This window comes from Panthera pardus, unplaced genomic scaffold, assembly GCF_024362965.1.
Source record: "Panthera pardus isolate Hobbes unplaced genomic scaffold, ASM2436296v1 HiC_scaffold_20, whole genome shotgun sequence".
Lineage (NCBI taxonomy): Eukaryota > Metazoa > Chordata > Mammalia > Carnivora > Felidae > Panthera > Panthera pardus.
The window spans coordinates 55329892-55350806 of NW_026526766.1; positions in this window are offsets into that span (position 1 = coordinate 55329892).

The window sequence follows — 20915 nt, forward strand, 5'->3', positions numbered from 1 at the left end:
TGAGGCAGCCTTTGTGAGGTCAGAGGTGGAGCTCAGAGAGGGTCCCAGAGGAAGGCCCTGCCCTCCAAGCCAGGTGTCCAGCCCAAAGTTGGAGGAAGCCCTTCAGGGCCCCAGACTTGGGGGAGGCTCCAGAGGCTCCAGAGCCCCTGGTTCTGGGAAGAGCTGTGCAGACTGGGGAACAGAGATGGAAATATCTGAAAATCAATAGCTAGATGGAGTGGTTTTGGAGAAGACCCTGGTTCAGTCCTCAAGGAACCCCAATTCTGAAGGAGGAAAGGGAAACTCAGGCCCCTCCCAGTCTCAGGGGGAGGAGGACACATAAGCCATATTTACAGGAAACACCAATCTGATAGGGGAGGTAGAAAGCCAAGCCTGGTCCTCTGGGGTCCCTAGTCTGAAGGGGGGAGAGAAGAAGCATCGGCCTCGTCATTTGGGAGCCTGTCTGAGCAGAGGAAGGGAAACCTGTGCCCTATCGTCGGCAAAATGCCTCCCTCAGGAATGGCAAGCGAGGCCTCTGTGCAGGAGTCAAAGCCAAACCAGAGTGTGGGGCACTGGCCCAAGGCTGCAGAAATTTAGTGACTGAGATGGGGTCAGGAGTGAGCCCGGGGTTCAGCTACCATCTAAGAAGACTTCGGGAGCCAGGGCACTGCTGGGCATCCAAGTAATAGATAGCTCTGGTAATAGAACTGCCCTCTAGGGGTGCCTGGGTGGCTCAGTCGGTTAAGCATCCGACTTCGGCTCAGGTCATGATCTCACGGTCCATGGGTTCGAGCCCCGCGTCAGGCTCTGTGCTGACAGCTAGAAGCCTGGAGCCTGCTTCAGATTCTGTGTCTCCCTCTCTCTCTGACCCTCCCCCGTTCATGCTCTGTTTCTCTCTGTCTCAAAAATAAATAAACGGTAAAAAAAAAAAAAAGAACTGTCCTCTAGAGGGTGCCAATAGACCAAGCCAGTCTGGACCCGCATTTTCCAGGTCCCTACCCAAAACTGCCCACAGGTCTCTCTGCAGGGAGAAGGCTTCCTGGTCAGAAGCTGTCCATAAGGAGCAAACTCTTCCACTGCTGCCCCCCAAGGCTGAGGCTCTGCCCTGCACTCCACCCTGCAGACTCAAGTGGGCTCAATGTAATGAGTCCTTCCTTCAGAAAGAGAGAGATGAGATGTACCCCTGGACATTGGAGACAACTGCCTTTATTCCTTTCCTGTGTGTACTGTCAAGATCAGGATGAGGTAAGGGTCAAAAGTGAAGCTGGGGTCTGGGAATAGGTCAGAGCTTGGGCACAGTTGGATTGGGCTGGGATCAAGTTGGTGAGGAATAGAATTGGGATCCATATCAGAGTCAGGGATTGAGCCCTGGGCTCATTTACTGGGCCAGGCACTGGAGACCCAGATGTAGAGAAGACAGCCCTGTCTCTTGGAAGAGATAAGCAGCAGATAACTTAGTATATACACTGTGATAAGGTAGATGGTATATAGGCAGTAACTAAGCCAACTTGGAGCAGGGCAAGAATCATCTAGAAGAGATGACAGGGAAGCTGAGTCCTCCAAGTTGAGCGAGGGAGTGTGGGAAGGCGGTGATTATTTGAAGCCCAGTGGGCTTGTGAGAAAACCGAACACATTCTGTGAATGGCTTGCAGAAGGCTGGAGAAGTGGCTCAGTCCTGCCCCAGGGCCTCTGCTTCCTCATCTGTGAAATGGAGTTGGAGGATATGAGGTCCTCTGATCCAACTACTTTTGGCATCCAGACAAGGCCTAGGAAAAGGTTTATGAAGGCACAGCAGCCCAGTAAATCAAAATCTTATTTGGTAGAAATGATAAATTGGTTGAAAAAGAATTGGTAGGAGCACCTGTGTGGCTTAGTGGGTTAAATGTCTGTCTTTGGCTCAAGTCATGATCTCATAGTTCATGGGTTCAAGCCCCACATCGGGCTGCCTGCTGTCAGCACAGAGCCCACTCCAGATCATCTGTCCCCCTCTCTCTCTGCCCCCCCCTCACTTGCACAAGCACTCTCTTGCTCTCTCTCAAAAATAAATATTAAAAAAAAAAAAAAGAGGGGTGCCTGAGTGGCTCAGTAGGATAAGCATCCGACTTCAGTTCAGGTCATGATCTCCTGGTTCATGGGTTCAAGCCCCATGTTGGGCTCTGCACTGACAGCTCAGAGCCTGTAGCCTGCTTCAGATTCTGTGTCTCCCTCTCTCTGCCCCTCCCCCACTCGTGCTCTCTCACTCTCTCTCTCTCTCTCTCTGTCTCAAAAATAAACATTAAAAATTTTTTTTAAAACACTCTTTAAAAAAAAAAAAGAATGAGGGGTGCCTGGGTGGCTCAGTCAGTTGAACATCTGACTTCGGCTCAGGTTATGATCCCACAATTCATGGGTTCAAGCCCTGCATCAGGCTCTGTGCTGACAGCTCAGAGCCTGGAGCCTGCTTTGAATTCTGTGTCTCCCTCTGTCTCTGCCCCTCCCCTGCTCACACTCTGTCTCTCTCTGTCTCTCAAAAAATAAAATAAAACATTTAAAAAATTTTAGTAATAAAAAAACGAATTGGTAATATTAGTGTGCTACAGGGCAAGTTTTGCAAATTTTGATGTATCTCTCAGCATTTAGTCCCTCTTGCAGAAATTAACTTTCTTACTTTAATTTCATCTGCAATACATTCTTTTTGGTAGTGAAACTTTGGGAATAACCCAGTGCTCATCAACCTATTTTATTTTTTTAAAGATTTTCTTTTTGAGTAATCTCTACACCCAACATGGGGCTTGAACTTACAACCCTGAGATCAAGAGTTGCATGCTCTACTGAGATCATGAGTAGGGGAGGGGCAGAGAGAGAGAGAGAATCCCAAGCAGGCTCCATGCTGAACTTCAAACCCCTGACCCGGGGCTGGTTCTCAGGACTGAAAGGTCATGACCTGGGCTGATATTAAGAGTCAAACACTTGGGGCACTTGGGTGGCTCAGTCAGTTAAGCGTCCGACTCTTGGTTTTGGCTCAGGCCATGATCTCACAGTTTGTAAGATAAGCCCTGTGTAGGACCCTGCACTGACAGTGCAGAACCTGCTTGGGATTCTCTCTCTCTCTTTCTCTCTCTGTCCCTCCCCTTCCAGTGTTTTCTCTCTCTCTCTCTCTCTCTCTCTCTCTCTCTGTGCCACCCCTTTCAGTGCTTTCTCTCTCTCTTTCTCAAAATAAGTAAAAAACATTTTAAAAAAAGAAATCAGACACTCAAGTCACCCAAACACCCCTCACTTTCCTACCTTTACTCACTACACTAAAAATCTTACAATGTAAATTGGTGATTGGGGACATTAATGTTCAATCTAACTGAAAATTTAAATATTTATGAATGCAAAGTCAAGCAAGTTGAACAGATAGAATTGTTTGTCATTGGTGTGGAAATTTTTTAAATAGAATACAAATAAAATGAATCTCACATCATTTTTTTTTATTCTTTTTTGGCCGAAAATACAAACAAGCCAAAGGAACCTTAAAAGACCCGTTTTCCCTCCATGACAACTATTATTAACATTTTGGTAGATTTCCTTCTCTTTTTTTTTTATGTATACACATATCACATCCCTTTCCTACTTTGTCAATAATAAGTAGTAGGAAGCTTATCTTGTAAAGTACTTTTTCACTCAAACATTATTGAGAATATCTTTCCATGCCAGTAGGTCTACATTCACATCTTGTATGTGACTATATGGCACAGAATTGTCTCCAATTTTATTTTTTTTTAATTTTTTTAACGTTTATTTATTTTTGAGACAGAGAGAGACAGAGCATGAACGGGGGAGGGTCAGAGAGAGAGGGAGACACAGAATCTGAAGCAGGCTCCAGGCTTCTAGCTGTCAGCACAGAGCCTGACGCGGGGCTCGAACTCACGGTCCGCGAGATCATGACCTGAGCCGAAGTCAGACGCTTAACCGACTGAGCCACCCAGGCGCCCCAAATTGTCTCCAATTTTAAGTATATCCAATTCTCCCCTATTATGAACAGCATGAGGTACATACAATAGTTCAAAATCCAATTAGGAATGAAAATGCAAATAGAAAACAATTTTTAATCAGAACAAAGAAATAAAACTGCCAAAAGATGCTAAAACTTCTCTGAACTTCCCCCCAAATGCCACCAAAAGTGTTGATGTGTAGAAAACTAATCATTTCAGCTAATTATTTGTTTCAGGCAACATGCCATTTGATTAACTTACTTATCCCATAAACTACTTTCAGTCAAATTGTTTTACATTTGGGGTTTTCAGACTCTTCTGAGCCACCAAATCCTGTGTATAACTCAGGAGCCCATGTATCAATCAGTAAGAAAGGAGCTGCTCTGGCTGAAGGGGCAGGGATGGGTACCAGTCCTTCAAAGGCCCCTGGTCTCTCTGAAATCACTGCAGTCATAAAGATTCTCCTTCTCCTCAAAAAAAGAAAGGACTCTTAAGCCTCGCCCAGGTAATTGTCACCTTTCAAACCCACTTTTCAGATAGGGAAACTGAGATTCAGAGAAAGGTAACAACTTGTTCGAGATCCCCCAGACCTGGAACATCCAGATCAGGGCTCTATCCCTTGCCCCAGGAGGCCACGGCCCCTCACCCAGGAGAACTGGGGACTAAGTGGCTTGGTTGCGGAGGGGTAGGGGCACAGGCAGATGGTATATAATTACATACCATACCACAAGATGGTATATAGTCTTGACCCTCTCCAATGACCAAATTCCCCTTTCCACAGCTCAGCCTCCTATCCTCAGAGTCATATGTGGGCCTTCAGGACAGACTGGACAGAGACTAAGGCAAACAGGGTCAGGAGGCACAGCCACCTGTCCAAGGGAAAACATCCTGTGATTCGAGGAACCAGAATTCAAAAAATAAGCCTGTTCCACTCTAAAGCCAATGTCATACGCCTAATTTGGCATTAGAAACCAGGCATAGGGGTACCTGGGTGGCTCAGTTGGTTAAGTGTCTGACTTCAGCTCAGGTCATGATCTGGCAATTCATGAGCTTGAGCCCCACATTGGGCTCTGTGCTGACAGCTCAGAGCCTAGAGCCTGCTTCAGGTTCTGTGTCTCCCTCTCTCTCTTCCCCTCTCCTGCTCACACTCTGTCTCTCTCAAAAATAAATAAACATCAAAAAATTTGAAAAAAAAAAAAAAAGAAACCAGGCATCGAGCTCAGACCTGCCACTTTCCAGTATGAGCTAAAGTTATCAGGGAAGACTTCTTAGAGGAGGCAATCTCACTGACAGAAGTTGGAAGATGATACTGACGGAGGTGTATACCCCATGCTGTTCATAATAGGGAAGAATTTGAATGTGTGAGAAGTATTTGAGTGTGCCTGGGTGGCTCAGTCAGTTGAGCATCTGACTTGATTTCAGCTCAGGTCATGATCCCAGGGTCATGGGATTAAGCACCCTGTCGGGCTCTGTGCTGAGCTTGGAGCCTGCTTAAGGCTCTCTCTCTCCCTCTGCTCCTTTCCCCAGCTCTCTCTCTATAGAAGAAGAAGAAGAAGAAGAAGAAGAAGAAGAAGAAGAAGAAGAAGAAGAAGAAGAAGAAGAAGAAGAAGAAGAAGCATTTGTGTCTCTGTGTATGTCTATATGTGAACATGTATATGTGTGAGTGGGCCGGTGTGTGTGTGCACCTACCTGTGTGTGGTCTTGCATGTGAAAACCTCTCTGTGGGTGTGTGGGTACACACACACACACACACACACACACACACACAGTCATGCACACATGAACATGTGCCCATTCCACTGGGTTAATATTTTCCTGCCTGCGTCAGCCTGGTCCCAGTCAGCAGGCAGCTCACTGCAGGAACGTGCCCTATCTGATCTGGTCAGGGGCTGTGGGCCTGGAACAGGGGGCTTGAGTGGGCAGGAAGCCCATCTCAGCCCCCCCAGAGAAGGCTGCTCTCTCTCCACTCTCCTGCTCTGCCTGAGAAAAGAGGCAGACCCAGAGGCCAGGCAGCCCCAGTGTGATGCTTCTTCCCTTCTCCCAGCTCACACTGGGGCTACAAAGTGGGGCAGACTGCCTGCCTGCCTCTAAAAGAGTAAAGCCAGCTGCTGCCCGAGTACCTCCCACTTCCCTCATCTTTGCCTAAATTCTGAGGCCTCCCCGCACACAGGGGAAATGCTCACAGGGTGCTCCCTTTCAGCAGGAAAGCAGCCTTAAAATGACTGTGCTAGCCGGTGTGAAGGTGGGATTTAATTTACAGCTTTCCAGGAACACAGTGACTGTACAAAGAGCCTATAGAGAGGTCTATGTGGACAGGGACTGAGACACAGGCACCCACAGGCCTTGAGCCTCAGCCAGGAAGGCTCAGTGGAACACAGAGACCCCAGGCAGGGTGGGACCTTCCCAGTTCCCAGGCCTCTCCCAGTGTCAATGGAGGGTCTTTCCTTGCCTACACTGGTCCTTGTGGTGCAGGCTGGGCCAGAGTGGGCTGCACAGAGACAGTCTCTTCTGCTCTGGGCACAGCCTAAGGTCCAGGATGATTCAAACCCAGGTGTCCTGGCACCTAGCCCAGCGTGAGGATGCCCTAATGCATCTCTGTTTGGGAGATCCAAGGATGGAGCACAGAGAGAGGAGGATGACCCCCAGGAAGAGGAGGTCCCCGGGGACAGCAACTGTTTCTCACAGTACAGACTTCGAGGCTTCCCACCTCCCTCAGGCTCCATCTCCGGGCAGTCTCCTCCCCACCCTATAGCCATATTCTGATATTCATGGCCCTTGCCACGTTTGCCTTTGTGGGCCCATTCCTTCATAAAAAATTTTTTAAAAATTATATTACGTAACCATGTTGGTCTAAAGACAGATATATCAATGTTGTATATTAAAACATTTTCTTCAACTGACAAGTTCATTTAAAATTTTAAAACAAAGCATCTTTTTGTAGGCCCTTAAATAGAACATCTTGGCAGGCACAGCACCTTCCGTTTCCAATGGAGAAGTCAGCTCCGCGCATCCCCAGTGCCCTCTCCCACCGCATAAAAGCTGCTATCTCCCCAAGCCTGTCCACATGGCACCCCACTGCTCCAGAACAAATGAACCAACATCTTTCTCTTGTCCTCTGTCTCTCTCTCTCCTTCATCTAACAAACATGTCTACCTTCCCCTGCTTCAATCCAACCTCATCAAGACTTCTTCCAATTCTGTCCACTTTAGCTTCATCAGTCTTTTTTTTTTTTTATGAAGTATTTTGAAGCTTATTTGTTTTAGGAGAGACAGTGAGCAGGGAAGGGGCAGAGAGAAAGAGAGAGAGAGGGAGAGAGAGAATCCCAAGCAGACTCCATGCTCAGCACAGAGCCCCGACTCGGGGCTCCATCCCACAACCGTGAGATTACAACCTGAACCGACATCAAGAGTCGGATGCCTACATCCGAATGCCTGAGCCACCCAGGTGCCCCTTTATTAAGTATATTAAAACAAATTCCCGGCGTTATGTCATTTCACTCCTATATTCTTCAATATTCTTCTATAAAATATATGAATATTTTCTTAATCACAGTACCATATCCAACGAAATGAACAATTCCATGGAATTAGTGAGTACCCATAATTATTTCAAAAAGTCTTTTTGCATTAATTTGAGTCAAGATCTAAACAAGGTCACACATTACACTGGGTAAGTGCTCTCTTAAGCAGGAGCTGCACCTCTTTCTCCCTCTGATTTGTTCATGTCACTGACTTGTAAATATGGTTCTGTGGGAAGTCCATGTTCTGGATTTATCTGTTTGCTTCTTTGTTGTGTCATTTAACTTTTCCTCCATTCCCTATGTTTTTTAGAATATTCAGGAAGTTAGCACTCATGGGTGTGATTTTATTTAGGTTCAATGGGGGGCGGGCAGAGGATCCTTTGTAGACCATGCTATGTGCCTTCCTTTTGTGTCCTATCCAGAGACAATATTCAGTTGCTTAGTGATGCTGACCAGTCAGTGGGTCCAGAAAGTGGCAGCCTGATCCCTCCATTGTCAAGTTCCCAATCAGCCATTCACTTTCTGGTTTCATCCTTTGATTTCTGCCTAAATTAACTTTAAAATCCTTCCACACTAGAAAAGAAGGGTCAGATAATGGTGGGGTGTCAGGTACCTGCTTAATTAGAGCAAAAAGAGGAGTCAGGATCAGGGAGGCTTTGTGAGAAAGCCGACTTAGGTGGTGGCAGAAAAGAGCAGTGGAAAACCCAGGGACCTCCTGGCCTGGAGCCTGAGTCTTGGGCTGGTTTGGGGTTAGGCTATTCACAGGGAGAGGCTCCCCGATGCAGGTGATGAGCTATGGTTCATAGCTCAGGCTTTATCCTAGGCAAACCTGAGCTTGAATCCAGTTTGGCTTCTTTTTTATTTAAATTTTAGTTAACATACAGTGCAATACTGGTTTTAGGAGTTGAATTCAGTGATTCATCACTTCCATACGTACCCAGTGCTCATCTCAATAAGTGATCTCATTAATACCCATCACCCATCTAGTCCATCTCCCACCAGTTCAGCTTCTTAGTTGGTGCTGGGTGGTTTTGGGCAAGATTTTTAATTGTGTGTCTTCATCTGTATGATGGAGATATACTAATCCTCACCTTGCAGGGTTGTTAGGAGAAGAGATTGAGTTGGTACACGGCATGGCAAGTGTCCGGTAGAGAATAAACACTTTGTGGAGAGGTGGAGAGGATGTCTGTTTGAAGAAAGGGAACCTGGATGCACCCCCCCATCTGCCCTGACCAACTCTTGCCTGACGCCAGGTCCAAGCTAGAAGGGTGAGGGCAGAGTATACTATGCTCATTCCACAGACAGCAAGACCAAAGCCCATGGAATTCCACCCAGATTTTTTTTTTATTTTTTTATGTTTTTGAGAGATGGGCACAAGTGAGCAAGCGGCAAAAGAGAGACAAGGAAAGAGAGAGAAGCAGGGTCACCAGGACTCATGTTTTGCCCAAAGCAGGGCTCAAGCTCACCCCATGTGGGACTCAAACTCATGAACTTTGAGATCATGACCTGAGCCGAAGTCAGATACTTAACAACTGAGCCATCCAGACGCCCTTTATTTTTGTTTTTTATTTTTTCAATTTTTTTCTAAAGTTCAGCTATTTATTTTGAGAGAGAGAGAGAAGAGTGTGGGAGAGGCAGAGAGAGGGAGAGACAGAATCCCAACAAGCTCCATGCCATTAACGCAGAGCTGGACTTGAGGCTCAAACCCAAAAACCGTGAGACCACGACCTAACCCAAGATCAAAAGTCGTACGCTTAACCAACTGAGCCACCCAGGCGCCCCTCACCCAGGTTTTAAGCTGCTCCAGCCAGGCGTGTCTGCTCTCTTGGCCCTTCCCAGTGCAGCCTGGCTGCTCAGCAATCCGGACTTGACTCCCTGGTTGCCCCCTTGGGTCTGGGGGTGGGGCTGCCCCAGGCTGCCTGCAATCACTAGCTCCATCAAACGAGCAGTCAGCTCACAAAGTATCTGGGAGATTCAGGCGTGACAGGACCTGGGGCAGGCAGACTCTTAGGGATTCCCCAGCCTGCACAGCAAAGTGTGCATAGGTGCACAACAGATATATGTTAAGAGAACTGAGTTCCCCTTTCCCTGAGTGGGAGAGAAATAGGTTGTCAGGGAGGACGACTATACCTGTGGGTGGGGCAAGGGGGCGTGTTTTGGGAATCCCAGAATTTGCGGCTCCAACATCCTGAGTCCTGGGGCGAGCAGCTAGAGCAGGGCAGAGAGCCACGAACTTTTCAATCCTGCTGCTGTTCCAGACTGTTTACTCCTTCCCTGCCTGCTTCCACCCACAACCCTGGCCCCAGGTAGCCTCACTTTGTGAGTCAGCAGTAGTAGCTGTGGGGTGGAGGGTCAGAAGCACCCCCTCTCCCTAGCCACCACATCCTTTTTACAACATTCATTAGTCTGGGTACTAGCATCCCCTGCTGAAGATTTAACTTCACTCCTTTGACCTGAATCCCCTGGAGGCACCACCATGAGCTCTGTCCTCAGACACCCTACAAGAGACTGGCATGACCAGCCTTAGAACTAGGGTGCTACTCTGAGGGGAGACACATCGCTGCATCCTGCCCAGCCCACACACCTTTATTGTGGCTTCCAAGTTTTCTTTTCCATATCACCTGTCGCACCTTCCTTGTTTTGTTGACTTTAGTGCTGTCTGTTTGCTCTGGCTAAGCCTACAGCCCAGGATGGAAACTCTGAACTCATGAAGTATGAGCCTGAAAGACAGCAAGTTGGAGGTAAGGACAGAGAGGGGGTTGGGGGTGTGGAATATGAGAGAAGGCATATTCCCAACCTTAGTCTAAGAGCACTGCTGTTCACCCCCAGGAGGCAAGAAGGGTTGGGAGGTGCAGGGATGGGTAGACAGACTTTCCCAGCCTCACCAAGGGCAGGTCGTGTCCTGTAGTGTTAATTGGTTTTGAATCTCAGCCCCAGAACTCTGAACACTTCACTTCTCCCGGAGGTTTGAACACCCCTTGTAGGGCAGAATGCAAGTCCCCCTGGAGGTTACCTGCTTTCAACCCCTAGTCCTTCAGCTGAACAACACAGGGAATGGCACCCTTCCCCTTGTGAAGCCCCAGGACCAAGCCTTGCAAACTTTTCAAACACCTCCATGAGCATCTGTCACCCAACAGCCTCGAGGGGTGGCCCTGCAGGGATTATGGCCTCTCCCCATTTTACAGTGAGAAAACTGAGCCCCAGAAAAGGTAAAGGGAGATCTCCAAAGTCACTAAGAAAAAGCCTGGAGTAGAAGTGAGGGTTCCTGGCTGCTAGCCCAGACTCTTTGTCCCACTTCAAGCATCTCTCAGATCATGGGGCACGATGGAAAGGTGGCACCAGGCCCTGGGCGCTGGGGCAGGGGCCAGCACACCCAGACGTGGATATGCACGCACACTGCATGCCAGCACACACAATGCCACCCTAACCAAGGGCATGGGCGACCTGGGATTGACATGCTTTCCTCATATCCCCAGAGTGTACACCACTCAGACCCTTCAGTCCTTGCTGCCTGCAGAGGGGATGAAAGAAAGCTCTGGCTTGATGCCCACCTGTCGCACTCACTTCTCCTGACCTACCTATGTGGTCTGTGGGGTTCATGCCCTCTCAGGATTAACACGAGGGAGCCACCATGGCCTGCAGCCAGGGGCTTAAGGGATAAGCTTAGAGAAAACCACTGCTGTCACCATGGGCTTAGAATGCCCAGCCCTGCCAGCTGGTCTAGCCAAGCCCTCCTTGGGGAGGATAAGCTGTCATCAGAGAACCCTTCTCACCTGCCACCCACCCAGGCTTCCTCTGATGGCTCACCAGGTTCTGAAGCTGCATTCTTCTTTCAGGGAGACACCTGCACCCATGCACATGTGTTCTGGGAAGAGCTATGAGTTCACCCATCACTCCTGCCTCTTACTGCACCCACCCTCCACACCTATGGCCTACAACTTTGCACAACCCACATGGGCTGTTTGTGTTCAGGGACCTACTGGCCTGTATGTACAATCAGACATGGGCACACATCTCAGACTCAAGCATGTAACACAGCATATACCCTACATAGAGGAACACACAGGTAGGTGTTCCACTCTATAGGCCCCCTGCCCCTTCCTGGACCAGGGTCATATGAGGGTGAGGGGGTGAGTCACCTGCCAACCTGTGGAACCTGCTGAGCCAGCAGGATGGGAAGCCCTAAGCTGACAGATGTGGCTTCAGGGAACCAACACCCGATGTGAGGCCTGGCCTGCCACCAGCCTCCAGCAACCCTCAGTCCTCCACTTCCACAGAAACACCTCTACTCCTTTCAAATTTCAATTACACACACACACAGATACACACACACACACACACACACACACACACACACATACATATATATATATAAAATTATATATATATACATATATATATAATTTTTTTAATTTATTTATTTTGAGAGAAAAGGAGAGAGAGCAGGGGAAGGGCAGAAAGAGAGAGAATCCTAAACAGGCTCCACACCAGCAGCAGCACAGAGCCTGACACGGGGCTCAAACTCACGAACCGTGAGATCGTGACTTGAGCCAAAGTCAAGAATCAGATGCTTAACCGACTGAACCACCCAGGCTCTCCATAAATACTTTTTTAAATATATGTGTCTGCAGCTGAGCCGCCTGTCACTGTGCCTCAAGGGCTACAGTCAAACTTCTGCTATTAAATACAGATGCCCTGTGGGAAAAACCAGGGTGGTAGCAGGACCTATCCTCTCTCCTCTCCCCTGTCTAAACCCAAGGCCTCTACCTATGCTCTGTCCATGGAAGCCCTCCCTATCGGTGATAATTCACAGGTCTCACTCTTAGCTTGCATACGCTTGAGCCAAGAGCTGCACTCTGGGCCCAGGCAATCCCTGTCCCCTATTGCCCTCTCCCACCTGGGTATTCCTGCTCAGGGGTCTGTCCTTGAGAATGGGAGCTCTCTGAGGATGTAGGGCAGTCCACAAACAGAGAACTGGAAGTTTCTCACCTCTGGGTGAGTGTATCACCCAGCAAAGGGAGGAAGCTGGTAAAGCTTACCTCCCCTGGCTCCTCATAATCTATTATGACTAACTCAAATCCTGTTGGTCTGAAGACTCTCATCAAGCTCCTAATATATCCCAGGCGTGTCTGTAAACATCTGGTCAACTTTGTGTGTGCATCAAGATTCAGAAACCTCACTCTAGGCCTCACTATCTTCCTAGTCTGAAAATGTGAAGTATAGTGGTTGAGAGTATGGCCTCTGAAGCCAGATTCCTGGGTTCAAATCCCAGCTCTGCTGCTTGCTAGTTATTTCATCTCTCTATTCCCTAGTCATCTCATCTGTAAAAAGGAGACACTAGTGTCTACCGCATGAAGTTGTTGCAACTTATTAAATGAGTTAATAACACACAACAAATGCTTAGGAGAGGGCCTGGCCTATACTAAGTGCTAAGAGTTTGCTCCTATTATTCTCTCTCCCTCCACAAATTCAGCACCTTATCATCTGTCTCTAACAATGGAGTCTTCACGCAGCTGTCAACATGATCTAAACACAAATCTGAAGGGGCCTGTCCTGTACTCAAAACGCTTGCATGGCTCCCATGGCCTTTGGGATGGTGTGTGGTTCCCTAGCCCTGCTCAAAAGGCCCCTCACATCCACCAGCCTCACCATCTCCCCTCTCACTTTGCCTTGAGCACCTGGACTCCCCTGGGTCCTCTCTTCCCAGAACTTTCTGTCCTGTGATGTGCTGATAAATGCTTAACAGCTGGCTCTCCGGGAAAAAATGTGTGCATCTATATACATACAGAAGTTTATTATAAATGCTATTGGTATAAAGCTGTAAAATAACACAATTTACAAATAACACTAAAGTATACAGTGACCTTTATGGTAAATTCTACAATGCCAATTACTTTATGTAATACTTTCTTTAATTTTTGCCCACTCTAATATCTGTAGTTTACTCGGTTGCAGTTCATCCAGGATTTGACGAAATCTGACCATGAACAAATGCTTGATTACTATCTGATTCAAAAAAAGTCTTCACATCATTGACTAATGAGTATAGTTCTAACATAAATGTTGGTTGATATTTTTATTTATATTAAAGGGTAAGACAAAAGTAAAAGAACAAAGACATGTGTTGAACCTTTACTTATTTGCCAATGATGTAAGTGATCTTTTTTGCTGAATTGAATGATAGTTTTCAAACATTGGAAGAATGTTTCCTCAAGGTTTTGTGTTATTCACAATGTAGTGGCTACAGACATGACAAGCTTTTTCTTTTTTTTTTAAGTTTTTTTTTTCATTTATTTTGAGAGAGAGAGCATGTGCACATGGGAGGGGCAGAGAGAGAAAGAGGGAGAGAGAGAATTCCAAGCAAGCTCTGCTGACAGTGCAGAGCCTGACATGGAGCTCGAGCCCACGAACTGTGAGATCATGACCTGAGTTGAAAGATCCCTGCTTGGGATTCTCTATCTCCCTCTCTCTGCCCCTCTCTTGATTGTTCTTCTCTCTCTCTCTCTCTCTTTCTCTCTCTCTCTCTCTCTCTCCCTCCCTCCCTCAAAAGTAAATAAACATTTTTTTAAAATAAAAGATACAATTGATATAAATAACTTCAAGAGTATGCACAATAGTAAAATGCAGTAACAATTAGAACGTGATGAGTTTATTACCTTTGTTTTTAAAAATTTACATAATTACAGGTCGCCTGAGTGGCTCAGTCAGTTAAGCGTCTGACTTTGGCTCAGGTCATGATCTCCCAGTTCAGTTCATGAGTTTGAGCCCTGCGTGGGGTTCTGTGCTGACAGCTCAGAGCCTGGAGGCTGCTTCAGGTTTAGTGTCTCCCTCTCTCTCTGCTCCTCTCCCACTTGTGCTCTCTCTCTCTCAAAAATAAATAAACACTTAAAAATTTGGCATAATTATACATTTATATAATTTAATTTTTAAAGCTTTATTTATTTATTTTGAGGGAGGCAGAGACAGCGCAAGTGAGGGAGAGGCAGGGGGGGTGGGGAGAGAGAGAATCCCAAGCTGTCTCCATGCCGCCAGCCAGCGCAGAGCCCGACCTAGGGCTCAAACCCACAAACCGTGAGATCATGACCTGAGCTGAAACAAAGAGTTGGACACTTAACTGACTGAGCCGCCCAGGCCTCCCTGATTTAATTTTTAATAATGGCTGTGTGTAGTAAACAGTTTGCAAAATTCCTGAAAATGTAACAGTTGGCTCTTGTGAACCTGTGGGGGTGGCTCCAGAACCTCTGCCCACAGCCTCCCTGGCAAACGCCAACAGGCCCTTCTAAACTCAGGGATCCATTACTCTGCCCTGACCTTTCCCAGGCTTGATGTGGGGCCTCCTGTGGGTCCCTGCAGCCATGTGAGCTTCTCTCTTTCATGGCCAGTGAAGGCTAAGCTACCTCACTTATTTTCAAGCCTGTTTTCCCTCTGGGTAGGGAGAGAGGGAATGAGCATGTGGACCAACAATCTTGTTCACCTCTGAATCCCTGGGGCTTAGAAAATGCCTGGCCGATAGAAGACACTCAATAAATATTCGTGGAATGAAAGAGGAGGAGCTGAGGAGCCTTGCAGAGGGACACTGGGGAAGAGACAAGATTAGGGAAGTTGGGGATGAGAGGTATTAATCCAGGGACTCAGAATGTCTGGGAAGGAAGGGTGAGAATGTTCCCTACTTGTCCTGAGAGCTTTCTGATGAGCATGTCTGATCTGGCTACTTGCATGCTAATGCACCACTCTGCCCCCAAAAGGTCCAGCCTCCCCTATCTGTACCCCCACTCAGCCCAAATTTGAGCTGAGTTTTCTCTTACCTTCCAGGACTTCAGAAGTAACTTATAACAGAGACTCCCTGGTCTTCAGTGACCAGGTTAGGGGACACTTTGTCTTTGATAGGCAAACCCCAAGGAGATTCTCCCCATTTCACTGAGGAACAACTGAGATCCAGGGCTGGCAGGTGTCTGACCCAAGCCTTAGATGTCCCAGGGCTTCCTCTTGAGCTATGAATTGCCCCAACCCTGGCTGAAGGCTACATGCTACCTTGTTCCCCAGCTCATCCTGTCCATCTGCTTTGCCTCCTAACAAGACAGTCCTCACTCTAGTGGAGGAGCTAAGTGGTACAGCTCTTCCCCTCCCTCCTGGGAAGGAGCCCAAATAAGGAGGCACCTCATGCTCCCTGATCCACCATCACTTGCCCCTCCTACAGTCTAACCTGAATCCCACCTGCTTTCATGATACCTCCTTTCCTTCCCAGAAATGGACCTTGGCTCCCACCCTAGAAGTGAACTCACCAAAGAGCTGTTCTCCACCCCCCAGCCCCTCCCCAGCCCCATGGCAGAGCCAGGAGCCTAGCCCAACCCAGCTTCTGTCTCTGCAGTTCCTGAAGGCCGTCACTGAGTGAGGGCAGCCGGCCTGCTGGAGCCACCTCTCCCATCTTTGACCTTTGCCTGGGATATACCTCATCTACACGCTCTACACAACACATGCACACACCCTATCCTGGAGCCCAAGCTCCACTGTCCACCTGTCCAGACTTGCCTGCTGTCCAGCTGGCTGACACACCCAACCCAGTGAGTCCCCTCTGGTGGAATGTCTCAGGTCAGAGAGAGAAAGAGAAAGAGGGAGCCTGAGGGGGCAACTTCCCATCATACCCATGGCTGACATCCCTTCCTCAGCTTAGGAAGTTCCATGAAGGACCCCAGGACCCAGGTCACCAAATGCCCTAGTTTTATGAATGGGCAAAGTGAAACTCAACAGGGAATTGAGGGTGTGGGCCCCAAGAGCCAACCCAAGGCCTCAGGGGTGTTAGTCAGGGACAGGACTCGAGCAGGGGCTGGACCCTATGCATAGTCTCCTATCCCTGTCTCCTTGCTGCAAACCCAGAGGGCCCCAGTGAGGAATCTGGGAGTGTCAGAGGAGTCACAGGTGGGGCCCACCTCTGGTAGAGGACAAACTTGCCCAGCAGAGTTTTGGAGGTTGGACACCTCTGAAATCACCCCCAGCTCAGTGCTAAGGGGAGGAAAGAGGACAGGCTCACCTAGTAATCAGGGTTTCTTACCAGTGGCATACTAAATGGGGACCCGTGGAAGCAGTGCTCCCTGGGGACAAGCGATAAGGGTGCATCAGCAGCAGAGAATTTAAAAACAATAATACTGACTAAAAGTCAGTAGACTAAAGTAGTCAGAAAACTAAAAGTCTTCTCATTCCCATCACCAGTAATTCTAAACAATGTTGGTAATAAAATACTTCCCCCAGATGAGGTGTGCCATTCCCACTGTCCCTCCCCCCACACCATTGTTCCCAACTCCAGATTCACCCCCGAATTCTAGACTATCAGATTCACATTATTTCTTAGATCATAAGACAATTTAAATTCCTTTGGAGAATGTATGGGTCCTCTTAGGACATCTTTTTCTGATTTTCTACTTCAGAGCATATCTGAAATATTAACCAGTTCCTAGTAGAGTACTTGATTTATTTGTTACCCATTCATTCTTTCATTCATTCATCAACAGCCATGGAAACCCTACCAAGTGTGAGGTGCCTTGATGTGCCATGGAGAAAAAGTCACAGTCCCAGAGCTGGATGGCTTACATGCCACATACAGAAGCTGGTGAGTAAAATAAGAAGATACAATGCAGATATGAGAAATAATAAGCACAGAAGCCTGTGGGAGTTGAGAAGAGGTGGCATCAAGGACGCCTTCCTGGAGGAAGGGACATCTAACAACTGAGAGGTGAGAAGGAGTTAGCCAATTAAAAGAAGTGTGAGGCAGAAAGGATAGCACCCCCCCCCCCGCACTCCCCTTCCCCCGCCCCGCCCCCAGAAGAGACAACCCAGGCAAAGGTCCAGAGAGAGCCTAGGTACTGCCAACAGCAAAATTCTGTGTGGCTGGATAGGGTGGGAGTGCGGTGATGATAGTGGTTGGCCTGAGATCCTGAACCATCTTGTGCTTGCTCTTGAGAGTGATGCGGGGGCCACTGAAGGGCTGTAAACAGGGGAATGGCAGGCTATATTAGTGTATTAGAAAGCTTAGCTCAGAAGGCATGAATTTGGGTGGGAAGAGCAAGAGTGGAGCAGAGAAATTGGTTAGGAGGCAGCTGCTTGATGAAGGCAGGAGATATGGTGGCTGGAACAAAGAGAGCAACATTAGGGATGGAAAAGGAGTGTGAGCTTCAGCGAGGATGCTGAGGAGTGATTGACGATGGGAATGCAGGAGCAAGAGGTGTGGGTGACTCTGGATTTCGCTAGGGCAGTGGCCCTGTCTGAACAAAGGGGAACAAAGGAGGAGGAACAGACTTAGGGCATAATCAGGTCTTATTTTCATATTTCTGATAAGAATTTCTCAAATTCACATCGCTTCTTCAATGTGCCTTCACATGTGTCAGGTTTATGATTTTGCAGATCAAGGCAGCCCCCAAAACACTCTTTCTGTGTAAGGAGGGATTACTCTGAAGAATTGAAATGACAGTTAGTGAGAGATGTGACAAAAAAAAAAGAAAAGAAAAAGAAAAACTATATATATATATATATATTTCATTAACTCCATCACGCTTTGCCAATCATTCTTTCCTTCAGGCCTGGGGCTAAGAAACAGACAAGACCTGGCTTCATAGGATTGACAATCTAGTAAACCAAAAAGTAATACAGGGTTGGGTGCCTGGGTGGCTCAGTCAGTTAAGTATCCAACTCTCGATTTCGACTCAGGTCCTGATCTGTTTGTGGGATTGAGGGGGCTCTGTGCTGGGCATGGAGCCTGCTTGGGATTCTCTCTCTCTCTCTCTCTCTCTCTCTCTCTCTCTCTCTCTCTCTCTCCCTGCCCCTCCCCTGCTCACATGTGCACCCCACTCCTCTAAATAAATAAACTTAAAAAAAGTAATAGAGGGTTATAAAGTATGTGCACTTTCACATAAAACATTATTCTTGCCTCTTTGTTGTTGTTGTCTTTACAAATGCATAGGTTTTATTATCAAAGCAATAATGCCTATCAAAGATATGTGAAAACTACAAAAAATAAAAGCAAATTGCTCACAATTCAGAAACAACACAACACCTATTAACCCTTTTGCTCCTTTTCACTCTTTGATCTAAGTACTCTGTTGACATAATTGAAAACAGTTCTATATAAGCCTGTTGGTATAATGCCCTTTTCACCTAATGCCATGATTATAGAATAATGAGCTTTTCAGAATCATGATTTCAGTAGCTAAGAGACAAACCATACTTTATTTCATCTGTCTTCTATCGTTGGGTACTCAGTTTGTCTTCAACTTTGAAGTTTTATATTTCATTTTTTTCATGCATAAATATGTATTTGTATTTTAATGTTTCAGTGGTATAAATAACATTGCAATGAAGATATTTGGACAAAGCCTTGGTCTACATCTCCAATTAAATTCCCAGGAATAAAATAACTGGAACAAAGAATATAAGAAACATCCAGCTTTATTTTTATTTATTTATTATTATTATTTTTTAATTTATATCCAAGTTAGCATATAGTGCAACAATGATTTCAGGAGTAGATTCCGTAATGCCCCTTACCCATTTAGCCCATAACCCCCTCCAGTAACCCTGTTTATTCTGCATAGTTAAAAGTCTCTTATGTTTCGTCCCCCTCCCTGTTTATATATTATTTTTCCTTCCCTTCCCTTATGTTCATCTGTTTTGTATCTTGAAGTCCTCATATGAGTGAAGTCACATGATATTTGTCTTTCTCTGACTAATTTCACTTAGCATAATAACCTCTAGTTCCATGCACGTAGTTGCAAATGGCAAGATTTCATTCTTTTTGATTGCCGAGTAATACTCCATAGTGTGTGTGTGTGTGTGTGTGTGTGTGTGTGTGTGTATATATATATATATATATATATATATATATATATATACCACATCTTCTTTATCCATTCATCCATCGATGGACATTTGGCCTCTTTATATATATATATATATATATATATATATATATATATATATATACCACATCTTCTTTATCCATTCATCCATCGATGGACATTTGGCCTCTTTCCAGACTTTGGCTATTGTTGATAGCTGCTATAAACATTGGGGTGCATGTGCCCCTTCGAACAAGCATACCTGAATCCCTTGGATAAATTCCTAGTAATGCAATTGCTGGGTCATAGAGTAGTTCTATTTTTAATTTTTTGAGGAAACTCTACACTCTTTTCCAGAGTGGCTGCACCAGTTTGCATTCCCACCAGCACTGCAAAAGAGAGCCTCTCTCTCCACATCCTCGCCAACATCTATTGTTACCTGAGTTGTTAATGTTAGCCATTCTGACAGGTGTGAGGTGATATCTCATTGTGGTTTTGATTTGTATTTCCCTGATGATAAGTGATGTTGAGCATTTTTTCATGTGTCAGTTGGCCATCTGGATGTCTTCTTTGGAGAAGTGCCTATTCATGTCTTTTGCCCATTTCTTCACTTGGATTATTTGGTTTTTGGGTGTTGAGTTTGATAAGTTCTTTATAGATTTTGGATACTAACTCTTTATCTGATATGTCGTTTGCAAATATCTTCTCCCATCCCGTCAGTTGCCTTTAAGTTTTGCTGATTGTTTCCTTCCCTGTGCAGAAGCTTTTTATTTTAATGACGTCCCAGTAGTTCATTTTTACTTTTGCTTCCCTTGCCTCCGAAGACATATTGAGTAAGAAGTTGCTGCGGCCAAGATCAAAGAGGTTTTTGCCTGCCTTCTTCTTGAGGATTTTGTTGGCTTCCTGTCTTACATTGAGGTCTTTCATCCATTTTGATTTTATTTTTGTGTATGGTGTAAGAAAGTGGTCCAGGTTCATTCTTCTGCATGTTGCTGTCCAGTTTTCCCAGCACCACTTGCTGAACAGACTGTCTTTATTCCACTGGATATTCTTTCCTGCTTTGTCAAAGATTAGTTGGCCAAACGTTTGTGGGTCCATTTGTGGGTTCTCTATTCTGTTCCATTGATCTGAGTGTCTGTTTTTGTGCCAGTACCATACTGTCTTGATGATTACAGCTTTGTAATACAGCTTGAAGTCTGCAGCTTTATTTTAACCCTTTATATATTTATCTCTTAAAACCATCAGTTTTATGGTGTAAGGTGAGGATCTAATTTTTGCTTTCCAGAGATGAGAACGGATCTTCTTCAGGTATCCCTCTCACTCCCAATCCTAGCCCCCAGCTTCTTCTACTTCCCTCAGAGATAATAAAGATGAAATCAAGAGGTGACATTACAAGCTGTAATTCTCTTTGCCCTAATTACAAGAAAGTGTTTTTCCTTGTTCTATGAGTAACTGGCTTTCTCTTAAGTGTCCTCACTTTCTGATGAGTAATTGGAAATGTGCTTCTGTTCGTGAACTTTGTCAAAAGCACTTGTGCCAAATCAGCTAAAAAGCCCTTGCAATGCTCAAAAGTAAATAAAATAAAAAGGGATACCATAATATGACAAGGAATAACCAAGTTAATAGGTGTACAGC